General features: G+C 46.6%; 1 protein-coding gene across 4 annotated transcripts in view; it reads right to left on the bottom strand.

Annotated features, from left to right (window-relative positions):
• FHL2 (four and a half LIM domains 2) overlaps positions 1-16,662 on the bottom strand; it is a 67,661-nt gene that overhangs the window by 29,100 nt on the left and 21,899 nt on the right. Inside the window, exon 1 of one of the 4 annotated variants that reach the window (XM_069494436.1) lies at positions 6,746-6,820. The exons of 1 other annotated variant lie outside the window; for it this stretch is intronic. The gene's annotated coding sequence lies outside the window, so the exon portion shown is untranslated. Of the gene's footprint in view, positions 1-4,161; positions 4,213-6,400; positions 6,467-6,745; positions 6,821-16,662 lie in introns of those variants that run through there. 2 more of the 4 variants (XM_069494432.1, XM_069494434.1) reach the window with 2 other exon arrangements.

Genomic DNA, 16,662 nt, shown 5'->3' with positions numbered 1-16,662 from the left:
TGGTCCTGTAAGGATTTTTTAAGATAAGTGTGTACAATCTGCTTACCCTCTCAGAACTCCATATCCCTCCTGACAGGTTACCAGTAATTCCTGTCCATTGGCGGATACACAGGAATGCTGAAAGGATTAGGCAACGACAGGCAGGGAGACACCTGCACATAAGGTGTGACCACTGCTGACTTGTTATTTCATTGAATCAAATCTAATTACAGTGTCCTGGAATGCTCACTCTTTACCAGGGCTAAATCACGCTCTGATGTCATTCCTCCTTTGGCTCTGAACAACCAGGGTATTTGAAAAAGCTGGATCTTAGGGTACAGGCTCAACTCCAGACCAGGCGAACTGCACTGGGTGAGGCAGCTACCAGGTGCAGCTCGCAGGCCCGGAGATGGCCCGGAGAAGGCTTTGATCTCTGAGTCACTGGTCAGCCCAGCTTGAGTCAGATGTGAGGACAGAGGTCGAGAGCCAGGGCACAGAAGGCACAGGCTCTACGACTACAACAATGATAATCATTTTAAAAGTTCACAGGTTTATAAATGTGGTTTATTTTTAAATTTCAGATTTAAAGACTGCAAACCAAAGTTTGAGTCTGGGAAATGTCAGAGCTAGAGAAATATTAAAAAAGGGAAAAGGAAAACAAAAAGAGTAAAGGGAATTGGAGAGGGGTGGGGATGGGAGAGAGAAAGGAAGAAAGAGGGAAAATGAGGCAGAAGAGAGGCAACGAAATGACACTGAGCCAGGTGCTCACATTTTTTTTTTTTTTTTTCCCGTAACAGATTCCTTGAGAACCCAGGAAGGGGGCGGGCCTAGATGACTGCCTCCCTTGGCGTGCTGGCGCAAGCCTTAGATTTCCGGGAGCTTGGCCCATCCTTCCAAGCAAGACCTAGCAAGGCTGTATTTGCCACAGAAGTCTCTGTTAACATCCTTTTCCATGCTTCTTTTACTTGACTGCCTATTTAAATCTGACCCTGAAGGGTCCATTTCTCTCCCTCTCCAAACCTCAAAATGCTTCCCTGGATCAACCCTGCTTTATGAGACTCCTCTAATACAGTCATTTCCTAAAGAGAAATACGTGAACGTCCCCCAGACCTTCCTGAAACACACAAAGGAGCAGCTTCAGTAAGTCAGGCCCTAGACAAAGCCATGCAGAGCTTTAAATGCCACCAGGGACCAGAGTGGGAAATTCCATTGCTAATCAACAATTAACCAAGCTTTTCAGAGGCAATGAGGAAAACTGGTCTGTTGTATGTGAGCTCTTTTTAGAAATACATTATAAAAATGCAATGCTTTCATGACACCCCATCACACTGTGAATGCCTGTGTCCCCCACCTACAGTGAGCTCTGGGAAGGTGGGTGCTATGTGTCACCGAGACCTCGCCAACAGGTAACACACATGGGGACAGGGCTTCGTGAATACTTGCAGAATGAATGAACAAATGAATGGACGCGTGGATGAACACAAACATCCTGGAGTACAAACACATGGGCAAAAACTAAGCATGAAAATGAGGAACGTATCATGTGAACAATCCACTCTGCATAGCAGACCCAAAATGTAATGTGGTTTGGCATCTGACGCCAGTAAAATTTCTAATGTAACAGATGCTGAGCTTCCATCCCTGCCCCGTCCCTCCTTCCAGATTAACTGCTGCTTCATTCCAAGCCCATAACAACCCACACGAACACACAGCAGCACAGCACAGGATGAGGTCTGGAAGCAAAAAGTTGACCAGGAGGCATTCCCACTCCGGGAAGAACATACAAATTCCCAGCACAGGCTCCAGGTACCAGTGGAGGGCCCTGGATGTTCTATACAGGCATGCTGTGCCTCCACCCAAAGGCATGGGACCGTCACACCCGGAAATGTGGTTGGAGAATGTCCTGCACCAGTTTGCCTTCCTATGGATGTTAGGAACTACGCACAGATAGGGCTCACCCCAGCACTCTTTTCATTAGTCTAGCTAAATTGTTTCTTTTAAATCGAAATTCTGGTGAAAGGAAGAGGAATGTCAGTTCAAGGGAAGTTGCTCTTTTAAAAAAATAGAATAATGGAGCCAGGAGCAGTGGCCCGTGCCTGTAGTCCCAGCTACTTGGGAGGCTGAGGCAGAAGGAGTGTTTGAGCCCAGGAGTTCTAGGCTGCAGTGCGCCCTTAACACACCTGTGCACAGCCCCTGCACTCCAGCCTGGACAACATAGCGAGACCCCCATCTCTTAAAAGAATTATAACATATCTAGAATCCACTTGAAATCTACTTTTAGATTTTAGATTGCTGAATTGTAAACAATTTTAGAGTATAAAGTGTAAGACTGACTATGCTCACTACTGTACATTTATGCATCAATTTAATGAGCCTTTATTGAGTGTATCTATAGGCAGGTGTCAGGGGTATGTGATAATTTACTACATAAACTGGTAACTCCCAAAAACTAAAAACAAAAAAGTTTTGATTCGTCTGTAACAGTTTTCTGTGAGACAATGTTTCAAAATGGTAATCTGCTTTCTTCTGAATTACCCTTTGCCTATCGAATCATGAAAAGAAATAGGAAAACAATAACTGTCAAATTTCTGATCTGAACTCCTTGAATTCGAGAAGAGTTAGACTTGTTCCGATGTCCTTCGGACTTTTTAGTCCAGCCAACAAGAATGCATTGAGCAACCACTATTTTCCATGTACTACATCAGGCACAGGGAAGCTGAGAGAAAACACGCCACCTCCGAAGGCGTTCCAGTCCAGTTCTAGCTCCAAACAGTCGCAATCTCCTTTAAGATCCTATCTTATCACTTAGTCTCAAAACATGTCAGTTCTGTGGATGCAAGACAAGCTAGTCAGGCAGGCTGGAATGGTAAAAGACCTCAGGTCTACAAACCACACCGGTATGAGGACAAGGGACAGTCCTCCCTACAGCTCCACCACTGCCTTCCTAGGAAGCCATGAGCGAGTGAGAAATGCTTTCTGCTTCTGCGCCTACAAAACGAAAGCCACCTGCTCTCATGCATCGCATGGGTCTCCTCCCATCTCCAAAGTGCAGCTCCATGTGTGCTCTCCTGTCATCCATCCCTGTGACCCCACTCCCATCCTTTTCCTTTGGCATCCAGCAACTTCCATGAACAACTGGCCTCCTCATGCTCACTCCTGTCCTGCTCCATTGTGGCGTGTCTCCAGCACACTCCATCGGGATTCTGTCAGACAGGCTCGCACACTTCCTTCTCCTTCATTTGTTGACGGCCTACTTCTGATTCCAAAGTTTGTATCATCAAACACAGACCAGATAGGTCTATTTTCTTTCTGACTGACAACCTCCATAAGTACATGATTCAAGGGCACTCTGCCTCTATTTACCTGTAAACACAGGGCAGCTGCTTCTCTTATTATCACAGACTAAATCCGGACAGTAAAGGTATGCATGACAAAGCCTGGGGACGGGTGTGCGGCACGTGATGTCTGGGTTCAGACCAGGCCTGAGGCCACCCACAAGAACTGGACTGGTGGTGGGAGACCAGATGCTGCCCCAGATCTCGAGGTCCATCTCCACGCTGGGAGCCACATTTTACAGCAGAAGGAAAACCAAGACTCCCAGGAGCAAAGTAGGGAGTGAATCTTAAACAAAGGGAGAATGAGAGCTAATGGGGACTATGTTTAAGCAAATGTTATCGGGGTTCTCCAGAGAAACAGAGCCAGTAGGAGATACATGTACATAAAGAGACTCATCACAAGGATCTGGCTCAGGAAATTATGGAAGCTGAAAAGTCCCAAGATCTGCGGTTGGCAGACTGGGGACCCGGGAGAGCTGATGGTGTGGTGCAAGCTCCAGTATGAAAGTCAGCAGACTCGACAGACTCAAGAACAGCTGATGTTTCAGGCTTAGTCCAAAGAACCAACGTGCCAGCCCTGCAGCCAGCCCTCTTACTGAGCCTTTGTGTTCTATTCAGCCCTTCAATTGATTGGACAAGGACCGATCTTAGGGAGGGCAGTCTGCTTTACTCAGTCACCAGATTCAGACATTAATCTCATCCAGAAACACCCTCACGGACACACCCAGAATGATGTTTGACCAAATGTCTGGGCACTGCCCGGCCCAGTCAAGTTGACACATAAAAGTAACTGTCATGGGGCTAACGTTGAAATCCACAATCCACAGAGGAAATTCACTTGACTCACCCCAAAGTCAAAATGCCAGACTTGTCTCCTAGAAGACTCGACTCTCAGTCACTGGAGAAAGCACACGCATTTTTTTTTTGTTCAATGGTCACCTTGAGGAACTGGCCTCTCACTATAATGCCACCTGAAATGGATACTTGATAAATGGGCCTTTGATAAATGCTCATAATAAAACTACACAGAGGTATCCAATGTCTAGTATTAATATTTTTGTTCACCCAAGCTCAAGGAACTTTGTACCTTACAGCACCTGAGTCAGAGAGCAGCTTCCTACTGCGGCCCTCTTGCTGACAAACGAGGCAGCCTGAGTCACAGAGGCTGGGTAACCGGCCCTTGGTGTGGGATAGGAGCAGAACCCAGGCCTCCTGATACCTAGTTTAACTTTTTTCAATATCCTACAGGGTGTTTTTGTCTGCAATTTAAATATCTTTCAGTACCGGATGTGGCTTAACAAGCAATCTTGAGTCAAAATATGCAGCATTAAGGCCTCACTGAAATATCTGGGTGTGCCCCAGTAGAGTTTAGTGGTTAGAACTCAGGCTCTCAAGTTAAGCTGTCTGAGGTTAGATCTCAGGGCCAGCATTTACAAGCTGGGAAATCTTGAACAACAAAGTTACTTTAATCTCTCCTTGCTTCAGTTTCTTTGTCTGTAAAAAGGGGCTACCAAATATGCATACACTGCTTATGATGTGCAGGCTTTATAACAACCCTGCAATAAAGGCAGTATCATTGTCCCTGTTTCCCTGTGGAGGAAACTGAGGCATCAAGAGCTTAGGTGAGTCGGCCAAGGTTGCCCAGGCTGGGGGACCTGGGTGTGAATTTAAGCAGGCTGGCTGCAGTCCCTGTGCATCCTCACGCCTATCCTACCGGCCTGTGGCACATGTGTGAGATGGTGAACTAAAATGAGACTGAACCCAAGTGCCCGGACCAGTGCCTGATCTGTTGTAAGCCCAGAATTGGCCCTTACCAGTGTGGTGCCAGGCAGATGCATTTCAAAGCACCGCAGGATAATAAACACTGTGGGGGCCAAATTCTATATGTTAATTGATGATCTTTATGAATTTGGGGTGAGCTAAATCTGAAAAACACATAAAAAATGTTTATATGGAAGCACAATCAAATATACTTCGAGTTGGTTTTCCTGACATTTAATTATTAGCCTAGGAATTCCTGTATTTCTACTAATTGCCACAAATGTTTTTTGGTCTAAGTCATGTTCAGGATACCACAAAGCCTCCTCCCTCTAATATATTATTATAAAACACTCACTAGCAGAGTTAGCACCAAAAATATGAGATGTATTTGGAGTTGTGCTCTGAAGACAGTTCCGATTCTCAGCCTGAACTGTGATTCATTACCTTCCAAAACATGTGCTTGAAGTAAGTGCCTCAGTGCGCGGCCCAGGAAGGCAGCTACACATTTCATCAAACGGGCAGAGGCTGGTGGCAGTGAAAACCCGACTAGGGATTTGAAAGTAAATATGCTTGGTTCTTTATTTAAAATCGGAAAAAACATTTAACATTTTCTTCCCTTAGTTTTAGGTATGCTGAGAATCACACGAGTGCAACTTAAGAAAAATTAGTATCTATTTAAAATAGGCCATTAAAAAAAAAACTGGTTGTTCAGTTTTTTACTTTCTGCACGAGTCAAGGGGCGAGGCCACACTGCAGGCTCCACTTCTTTTTACTGAAGGGAGATAGCTCGGACACCTCCGCCAGACCAGCATGCCAGGACAACCCGCAGGGGAGCCAGGCCGGCGGGAAAGGGGACACATTGGTCACCTCCTCACAGCCCGCAGGCTTGGACCCGCCTTTGCCCCGGGCTGGCCCGTGGGGGTCCAGCCCCTCCCTGCCCGTTGGTGACCCCCCCCCCGTGAGCAGGAGATCTGCGATCCTCCCTCCCAGGATGAGTCGGTGGGTTCCTCTGGCCTCCCGCGCCCCCGGAGTCGTCCCCTCTCCCCAGGATCCCCTCCACGGTTCCGCTCCCCTTCCTCGGCTCCCCTCTTCCCGACGTCTCCCCGCACCCCGTTCGGCGTCCCTCTCCCCGTGGTCTCCCCTCCACTGTTCGGCCCCCTCTCTCCAGGTCCCCCAGCTTCGGCTCCCCTCTCTGCCGGTCCCCCCAAGGGCTCAGCCGCGCTCTGCCCCGGTCTCTCCGCCGCGGCTCGGCTCCCCGCCCCCGCCCCCTCGCGGGTCAGGCCCTCCGTGCTCTCCCCTGGGTTGCACGGGGTACAGGTACTCACGGCGGGGCAGTGGGCAGGGGGCTCCCGGACGGGGCGGGCGGGCGGAAGGGCGATCGCGGGGCGGCTGCTGGCGGCGGCTCCGCAGCCGGCGAGTGGAGCCCGGCGCGGCTCCCGCCCTCGAGAACCCCCGCCGTGTCATTTGACCATATAAGGAGACGCACGCCTCGGAGGGCTGCGGGCGGGCTCGGCGCGCTGGCACCGGGCGTGGGGCGTGAGGCGTGGGGCGCAGCGGGGGGCGGATGCCCCTCGGCATCCTGGTCACCGTGCCCGGCCTCGCCCCCCGGCCCCTTTGTTCGCTGAGGCCCGTCTTCCCTTCCCGCCGGGTGTTCGGCGCACCGTGCTTACCCGCAGCTTCGCCTCCGGCGTCCGCTCGCAGAGGCGAGTTTCGGGCGAGAGCCGGGGGCGCAGCTGCTGTGCCCACGCCGGGACTCTCCGCCCGGTGCCCCGGCACAGGGGACTGGCCGCAGCCTGAGGAGGTGCAGGGGGCGGCGGAAGGGGTGGACGGGGCCACTTCTCAGGAAGCGCGCCTGGGGCTTATTTGCATAGTGGGCCTTTTCCCTCCTTACCCTGTGCACACCTCTACTTCATGAAGTGAACCCAAAAGATAACCAAAAAGAATTGATAATGATTCTTTGTTTCACTAGGAGGGGACTAAGGGAAGGTCCTATCCCCAACACTCTAGGGGCACAGGGCTAGTTAGACAGTCTGTATTCCCCTGGCGGGGCGGGGGGACAAAAGTGAGGTGGGGATGTGCCTCCCACACCCAAAGCCGGTGCCCTCTGCGTGAAGCGGACACTTGGCAGGGACAGATGGCACTGTTCAACATTGCGGCAGAGAGGGCAAAGGCTGAGTCCAGGCCTGGGAAAGGGGCGTCGTGACCGAAATGTTTGCTCCCGAGCAGACAGGAGCAATGTTTGCTCCCGAGCAGACAGGAGCAATGTTTGCTCCATATGGCCAGTGCACATGCAGACCCGGATGGAAGATGGGCAGGTGGACAACAAAGGCATTGTAGAAATTTTGAGGGCAGGAGTATTACTTTTAACACTCAGGGGAGCTCAGGGAAATACCTTCTCCAGAGAAGGCAGAAAGAACTATTTGATTGCTTTCTGTCCCTGTCTGGTGCCACCCATCATGAAATTGCAGAGCCGTGGGTCTCTATCGTGAAATTGCAGAACTCAGGGAGTTACCATATTAGCTGGCGTTTACTGAGCACTAGCTCTACCTGCTGTCTCATTGGAGCCCCACCCCTTTAAGGTAAGGGTTATTACCCCAGTTTTATGAGGAGGAAATTTCAGCTCAGAGAGATTTGTTCAAGGGCATGTGAGTGGTAACTATGCCAGCTGAGATGTGAACTGGAGTCTGGCAGATGGCAAACCACGCAAGTACATTATGGGCTCAGAACTGTCCCTCACCCCATCACCAGTCACTTGTGTGACTCTCAGTGGGCTGAGACTTGCCACAGGTAGGAGCAGACCATGAGGCTTCCATCTAAAAAAAGCAAATCTCAGGCACCCTACCTGAATTTTCACTAATAGTCAAAGCAGGCCAGTATTTTGAAATTCAGAGAAAAGTGTGTGCAGAAAAGGCAATCCCCTCTGACAGCTGTTTAGATTTGTTGTCTATATAATTGCAAATTCCAAAATGTTCTCCAAGCTTTCAAATGGTTTCTTAAGCTTCTGTTTGTAAAAACAAGTTTTAAAAACTGATGAAATATTAATTATGCATTTATCTTCTTTCTTTTGTCTTTTTTATTTTATTTTTTAGCTTTCTGAGTTGTGTGTTTAATTCATTTAATATTTTATTGATATAGCTATTTAGTTCTATTATTTGTCTTCTAATAACTGCTTTGGCTGGGTCATACAGATTCTGGTATGTTGGATTTTCCTTATTAAGAAATTCTGCAATTAAATTTTGTGTTTCCCTTTTGACCTAAGGGATAGAGGAATATTTTAAATGACCCTACGGGGATATAGTCAGCAAAATCCAGACTTTGGAAGCAAACTTACCCAGTTTCTACAACAACATTGCAAAAAGAAAAAGAAGAGAGATGGAGGGAGCAACCAATAGATTAAAAAAGACTTAACCAACTGCAAAGTGTGGACCTTATTTGAATTCTGATCAAAGAACAAACTGTTAAAAATAAATGTTTACAAGACGCTCTGGGAAAATGTGACACTGCCAGAATATTTAATGGTATTAATAAACAATTTATTTATTTTAGGTGTGATAATGAGATTATATACACACACATACTTTTTTCCTTTTTTTCTAAGCCCTTACTTTTGAGGAACACAGACAAAATATTTACTAGTGAAAGAACATTCTACCTGGGGTTGTTTCAAAATAATTTGGATTGGGCCAATAGGTATGTGAAATAGTATCAGCTATGGATTAGTGGTAATCTTGGAAGATTGATGTCGCATATGTGTCCATTCAATACTAGTCTCTCTCCTTTTATAATGCTTGAAAAATTCCATAATGAAAAATTTTTAGATTACAAATCCACATACCATGTGCTCTTCACCCAGGGTTTCCCCTTACAGGAAATTATTTTATAGATGCACTGGCTCATGTGTAAAATGATATACATACAAGAGTAGTCATTGCAGAATTGTTTGTAACAGCAAATTATCAGACCATGTTATATGTTTATCAACAGGAGCCTAACTAAACATAGTATGGTACATTTTAGAATTATTTACATTGCAGCTCTTAAAAAGAACCAGGTAATGATATTTATTGATTTGGCATGATTTCCAAGGTGTATCAACTGAGAGAAATAAACGTAGAGAACACTTTGTAGGTAGTAACCAACCATTTGTGTTCATGAACAAAGGAAGGAAGAGAGGAAGACAATACATACTTACAAGTTGTTGCCTCTGGGGAGATCTGGGTGGCTGGGGGTTGGAGTGGAAAGGTTAATTTTACTGCACACCCTTTTGTTTCTTGTGAATTTTGAGCTATGTCAATGTGTTATCCCTTCAAAAACTAAAAAACATTTAGAAAACAAAAGCAACACCTGCTTCTTTAAGAAAAACAGGCAACAAATTTGTTAAATTTAGACAATAGAAAGTCAAAGGATGTTGGGAGAACTAAAGGAAGGGTGAAGTGCAATTTCCAGGTTCAATGGCATGTGCTTTTAAGAGCAATTCAAAGGACAAATATTAAAAAATAAGTTTTCATGAGAGAATCTGGGAAAGTGCGTTTTGAAAAGTTCTATCTTGTGCATCATTGTATTCCCAGGACTCAGCTATAGGGCATGGCACATAGTATGTGCTTAATCAATATATTTATCTCTCGAGTAAATGGATGGATCACAGAATTGTTTGTGACAAGTCTTTCATTGCAGAAGATCTGACACTATCTATAGCAGTACAGCTTGCTGTCTGAAGCAAGGCCTGCAGTTGGATCCCTGTCCTACCTATGGCTAGCTCCGTGACCTCAGTTAACCATAAAACCTCCCTAACCTTCCATTTGCTCATCGGTAAAATGAGATAATAACATATATGCTGCAAAACTGTTGTGAACATCTTTTGAGCTGATGCATAAAAACCACTTAGCACCATTAGCACAGTACTTGGCACGAAGTAGGCCCTCAGTAAATATTCACGTTTATTCAAGGGCAAAGGGAAAATGAATCCAGAATAAGAAGGAAATGGACTTAATTCCCATCAGAAAGAAGAATTAGGGTTTAGCTCCAGTTCTAAAGATAAAAAGATTGTCTTCTTGAAAGAAAAACTGTCTGCTATAGCTAAAAGGCAAGTTCATGGTAGAAAAACATTGAGAAGTAATATTTCCTGAAAAAACGATCAAGCAGTGACTGTGATAGGTTATTCAAGTTCATTTTTTGTTGATTCCAACTCCCCTGCCATTCCTCCACCAGACAACACTGCCCATAACTTCTCCCTTCCTCTCCTGGGGGTGGGGTGGGGGTTCAGGGAGAGGCATAGCTAGGAAGAAGGGAGGAAAGAGGAAGAGCCTTTTTGGAGCTAGGAGGGGTTCTCAAATTCTGGTCCCAGAGGAGCAGCGTCAGTGTCCTTTGGGAGCTTGCGGGAAGTGCACATTCTCAGGCCAGCTCCTGTTTTAACAAGCCCTCCAGGTGATTCTGATGACAAATAGTGCTTTGAGGTCAAATACTCCTTAGGGATTCCAGCTCTGAACTCCGGTAATTTACCAGAAACCTGTGAGATGACAGTTTCTGGGGGAGGGCGAGTGGAGTAGAGATAGACTAAACATAGACTCAGGAACTCAAAAGTCCAATTGCTAGTATTACTTACTCTGTCAGTTACTTCATCAGAGGGAAGCACAAGGTAGAAACTTCGTACAGCGTGGAAAGTTTCAGCATGGGGTCAGAGTGATGCAGATGGTGAATTTAATTCTCCAAGAAGTAGGGAGAGGAAGAGCAGAGTTTAGGGACTGCTGCCCTGCGGTGGGGTGGTGGATGTGGGAGGCCCACAGGTCTCCCCATGCAGGGGTGGACAGGGGCCTCCTTCCCGACAGCACCCACCTCAGGGGGACTAGGATGACCTCACCATCCCCAGGAAGAAAGGGAACACTTGAAAACATGAACTGGAGGTCAGACCTTACATTTGTTACCCTAACTGATTGCCATGAAGATTTTTAGAGCATTTTGTCCCATTTAAGAAAGAGGATTCCTCACAGGCAGTTCCTCCCACTCAAACCCTGGGTGGGAAACTGGTGGGTGATTTGCCCTGATTCAGAGGTAATCCTTCTTACCTGCCTCACATGGTTGGAAGGTGAGTAAGTGTCTACCGTAAGAGCTGGCGGGAAGGGGTCAGGAGGGATCACACCACGCTCCCCTCCTGTCAGCGGGTTCAGGAGGCAGGTCTCTGCATGCCTGCCCATGACAGCACCAGCCCCCAGGGTGGTGGCTTGGAAAGCTGGCCTCACTTTTTCTAGAAGCACTGTTTGCCTGAATTGAGCAGGGAAAGCTCTGTGGAAAACGACTGGGCAGGTGGACAGGGCGCTTACCTTCCTGAGCAGGTGAGCTGGGTGCACACGTGTCAAGAGACCCAAGGGCCTTCCCCTCCCGCGATGGGACAAACTTGATCTGGTTACAGCTTCATACGATTTTGTGTAGGATCCAAACTTTGTTCCTTTGCGTGTTAGACTTTCTAGAAAAGCTCAGCTATTCACAAAGGGCAAACTCTTCATTCATTCCCTTCCCCCTTCTGCCATGCTTTGGTTAGGAGGGAAAATGCTTGGCTCTGTCTTGAGATGCAAAGTTTCCATATCCCCCTTCTTCCCTCTCTCCTCTTCACAAACTGATTTAATGGATGCAAATAGTCAGTGTTTAAAGCCTCAAAACATGCCTGACTTTGAGCCAAATCCACAAACAGACTCCATCATTCTGACTTTCCCATGGTTGGTTAAAGTTTATTTGGAGCATTCGATACAAGTTTGCATTGTGGCTTTAATAACTTATTAGGAAAGGTTCTGTTTGGCGGCTTAATGACCAGTAAAATGAAACCGTTCACACCCACAATTCATTTGGGCTGGTAAATGTTGTGGGACTGTTTCAGATTATTTCTAAGGTAGACTCTGAAAAAGTTTGTTTCTTGCTTCTCATTTGAGATCTCTTGTCTCTGATTTCATTCCTTTTCTGTAGTAATCCATTCACTTCTCTGTTTGCCTTTTCATGCATCTTTGTCTCTTTTTTCCTCTGTCAACTGTTCTAAAATCCATTTCAAAGACGTATAAAATGTCCAAGGTCTGTACAAACCTGGCAAAATCCTATTTTGAATGAACTGTGTTTGCTTCCCTAAAATACCTGAAACAGGAGATTCTTCCTGGCACTTCTGAAACGGGAGAGTCTCATGCCTCACTTGTTCCTCAGAATGTTTATTTTAAGCCACACTGAAATCTGTTATTCTTTGTAAATTAACTTTATGAGTCAACACTGCAACTTTATAATCCCAAACTCTCTCTCCAGCACCACCAAAGTCCTTTTTTACTCCTTCCATTTGATTAGGGTCATTAACAGAAAATCTACATGGTCTGGCTAGGAAGAGCCTGGGCTGGCCAGGCTATGGGAAGGAGAGGATGGATCCCCAGGCCCAGGAACTCCTATGGAGCAGTGTGTGAGGCCACAGGTAACACCCTTTATCTTTCTGTGTCTTCTTTACCTCACCTGTGAAACAAAGGATGTACCACCTCTCTTCTTTAATTTCAAACTATTCGGTTCTTTAAGACATTTTTGTGGCTGACAATTGAAAATTTTCTATCAGGTCTCTATGGATAATTCTGTCCCTTAGTACAGATTTGTGTGTGATGGAAAGCTATGCTTTAAGTTCTTCTAGAAAGCAAGTTTAGCAATATCTTTCACCTGTTTCAGAAGGTGCTTTATAAAATTGGACCTAAGAGTCCAGAGACAGAGCTTTCTGGAACAGCCAAGCCTCTTTCTGCATCATTCAACCATAGCTGACTGTTGAAATACCAGGAAAAGATTTTCTAAAATGTCTGACCTTCAGCATTTCCTGGCAGTACTATTTGAAAAAAAAAAAATCTTCAAAAATTCTGGGCCATCCTAACTGTACAAATATTTTTGGAATCTTCTGCACAGAAAGAGATGCTGAGCAATTACTCTGCGACAGCACCAGATTTGTCATCCACCTCCCTGGAGGGCTGGCAGAGGCTCCAGTGGCAGATTACTGTCAGATATCCGAAACACGCATCCAGCCGTGCTTAAACTCAAGAGGACTTTCTCTTCTTTTCCTTTTTTGCTTTCCTTTTAACAGTTTGAAATTATATTTCCATTTTGCACACGGCCTTAACATGATTTAGCTCCTTGACCTGTTACCATTTTCTGGACTCAGTTCTCTTTCCCATCCTGTTTTGTCTATTTCCCCGTATTGCTTTTGGTCCCTTGAGTTTCCAGGTCATGCTAAAAGCAGATGGAGAAAATGCTTGAGAAGTTTTCTTTTTCTAAGAATATGTTTGGAAGGTCAGGGGAACAGAGACTGCACCCTCAGCAAGGAAGGGTCTATGAGAGCCCTCCCCCCGCGTTCTCTTTGCTCCCACGTGTTCCACCTGCAGCTGGTGAGGGAAGATGCCTGTCGTCATGTAATTTCTGGAACTCCTTTCCTCACTGTCTTCTGCCTCGTAGACCCCTGTTTATCCTTTAGACCAAATAAAATATCTCCACTAGGAAGGCTGTGTGATACCCACCGACAGCCCCATTTTTGACCATTCCACACTATCTTTCCCTGTTTATAACAACAGAGGAAAGAGGGCAAGGATTGAGACATTTGTTTCTGTGCTCGAAGCACTTTGCCAACTTGATCAATATTTACTGAATTTAATTCAGGTTTCCTGAAAATGCCTAAACCAATATAAGGCTGCCATACAAAGGCTCTATATGGCTCTGCTTGGATCAAATGAATCAGGCCCATTTCCGAGTTAGGCAGTTGAGTTTTGTGGCCTTTGCACTGAGATCCACCTGGCAAATAATTCAAATTAAAGCAAAGCCAAGGGCCTGACACCCCCTGCCTGAGCCTTATTCAACCACAGAGAAAGTCACTCAGGGAGGGACTTCCTTGAAGTCTGTGTCCTACAAACCGAAGCCACCATCTTCATTTTTCAGAACCTAGCCAGTGAATTCATGTCTTTAAGTTCTGCTTGGGGTAGGTTGATTTTCTATCAAATGCTTTTAAAAAACCTTCTGTGTATGCAAATGGGAACATACAAAATAAAACAAAAATTCTATCTCTGACAGAAATTTCATAAAGCTTCTCTTGTTTCTACCAGCATGAGTATTTGTTTCTGGTCATTTGTGGAAGCAGGTCTACTTGCCGATCTCAGGACAACTCTGCTGTCTCCCCTTGGAGTGTGCTTTGGCTAGGCCGCGGGCAGAGACGGCCCAGAGAGGAGATGGCTCATCACCTTTCAACCTTACATGTTCTAAGGCAGACTCACTTGAACAGAGAAACTGGCGTTTTCCCCAAATTCACAAATACTGTGGATACATACACATTCCCAAAGGTATTAATAGATCACACTAATACATCTGCACCTTCGTTGACTGTTCCCATCCACACCCAGATGGATTTCCAAGTGATGCAATACTAATTTTGACTTAAACATCCACAGGCTGTCTTAGAACACTTTCCAACCAAGACTGGGAACAGCACTTTGGCACTTGCAGAACCACGGCCTTCCCTTATAAGTTCACTCTCTCCCAGCCCGCTGGGTTTGCAGTGAGAATTCATTTATTTTGGGCAGGTCTGTCTTCCTCATTTGCAAGTGGCCTGCAGAGGCAGAGAAAGGGCAGCACTCCTGGCCTGAGCAGAACTAATCGGGCTGATAGTCCCTCAGGGTATGTACACCTGACCACCCTGATCCCAGAAGGTGGCCTTTAGAGCAACAATCATTCATCATCACTATTACCGCCATTGTTTTCATCTTATTTACTGTTTACTTTTGACTGCTGACAGGGCAGCATTTTTGGTATAGGAAGGTGAGACCAGTGTGGTTTTAGACTCAGAGGCTTGGAAGATCAGTTTCTTCGTCTCTCTCCATCTGAAGCTGCAGGAGGAGAGGCAGTTTTAGAGCAGCCCTGCACCCAATGTGGCGCAGAGAACAGGCGGAGCCGAGGCAGCTACCAGGCGAGGGCGCCCTCTCTGTGACTGCAAGAAAGTAGGGGCAGGTGGTGGTGGGAAGGGCTGAGAGGGGGCCTGGGGCCCAGAGGAGGAGAACCATAGGCTTTAGCACATAGAGAGGGAGCCTCGGAGGCCAGCTGGGAGGAACAGTCCCAGTGAGAACAAAAGGAGACCCTCTGCAGGAGAAAGGGAAATGGGAGGGAAAGACGACCACTACGGTGAGAGCAAGTGAAAGGCTGTTTCTGAGGAGTCTGCACTTGACCAGGGAGCAATTTATGTGCGCAAACAAAGGTTCTACATATAATTCACCTGTTGATTCCTGGAAGTCAGGAATGGTTTCAGAGGAAGAAGCTGCAGTTACCCCCCAAAGTCTCTGGTGACACCCAGGCTTGGCTTCCGCCATTCCAAGTGAGGCCCTGGCATCATAAGCCCAGCAAGAGAGGCAGGTAGGAATGGTAGGGAAGATTCACTGGCTTCTTACATCAGCCCCCAAGTTCATGGTAAATTTTAAATTTTTGTTCAATAGAGTTGTTAATGTAAAACTTGGTGCCATCTTAAATATATCTGTGCACTTAGGAACTGTAAGAGCTACCATTTTGCTCATTGGGATAGACAGTCCCATTTCTGATATATAATAAATAAATGTGAAATATTGTTGAAATACCCATTTAGGCTCTTTGTCCCAGAAAGAGGAGGCAGAGAGGCAATGTCAAATCCACCCTGGAGTCATCTCAGGGCCGGCAGTTATTGATTCCCTTGAAGTCCCAGAGCTGCCTGTATGAATCACACTGGAAAAACATGTGGCTGCACTTTTCCATGAAGCAGGTAGCAAAGCCACAGTCGGTGCCTGGGAACCTGCCCCGGTGTCTCTGCCAGGAGAGCATGCCGACTCATGCCTGGGCTCCCACACCAGGGCCTGTGCCAAGTGCGTTGGAATGAAGGGACATTGCAGAGGATCAGGAGCTCCAGGAGTCCCACTCCGGTTCCCAGGCTGGGGTGAGGACCCCGAGATTCCTATCTGCACTGAGGCAAAGCTGGAAGCAGAGTGTGTGATTCGGAATGCAGGACCCAGAGTTCAGGGTCACATCAGGGGCGGGTCACAGGAGAACAGTTAGCTTACCTCGGTCCAAACCAGAATCAGATTCAGAGTGGCAGGGGAGCAGGACAGTTTTATCTCCCAAGTGGGATCAGAGCGAGGCAGAGAGGCAGCTTGCCAGCTGGAAGAACACCTGGGAAGTCTTAAACCTGGGGTAACTTTAGTGGCAACTCTTTCAACTTCTAGTAGCCTCCTGTGTGCCTCCTTCTGTCGACCTGACAGTAACAGGGCATGTGCTCTAATGATGAAAATAACCTCAAATAGCTGCAGAATGAGGGTCCACGGGCAATCTCCTGGCAGATGGAGAAGAGAGGGTTAAACTGTATGGGAGTCTGTGTCAGGGACCGCAGGCTGTTTAAATTGACAGCGTGTCTGATAGCACCAGTCTCAGTAGATACTGCTCTGAAAGTTGGTTAGCTACCTGCTAGCAGATTTAGTAGGGTGATGCTTTTTGTGAAGTCTAAAGTTTTGATTGTTCATCTCTGGGAAAGTGTCACATATTACACTGCTAAATGGTGGTGGTGTCCAAAACCAACATTTTGGTTTGT

Source organism: Eulemur rufifrons, chromosome 19, assembly GCF_041146395.1.
Source record: "Eulemur rufifrons isolate Redbay chromosome 19, OSU_ERuf_1, whole genome shotgun sequence".
NCBI classification, from domain to species: domain Eukaryota; kingdom Metazoa; phylum Chordata; class Mammalia; order Primates; family Lemuridae; genus Eulemur; species Eulemur rufifrons.
This window is presented reverse-complemented; position numbering and strand designations above follow the sequence as displayed.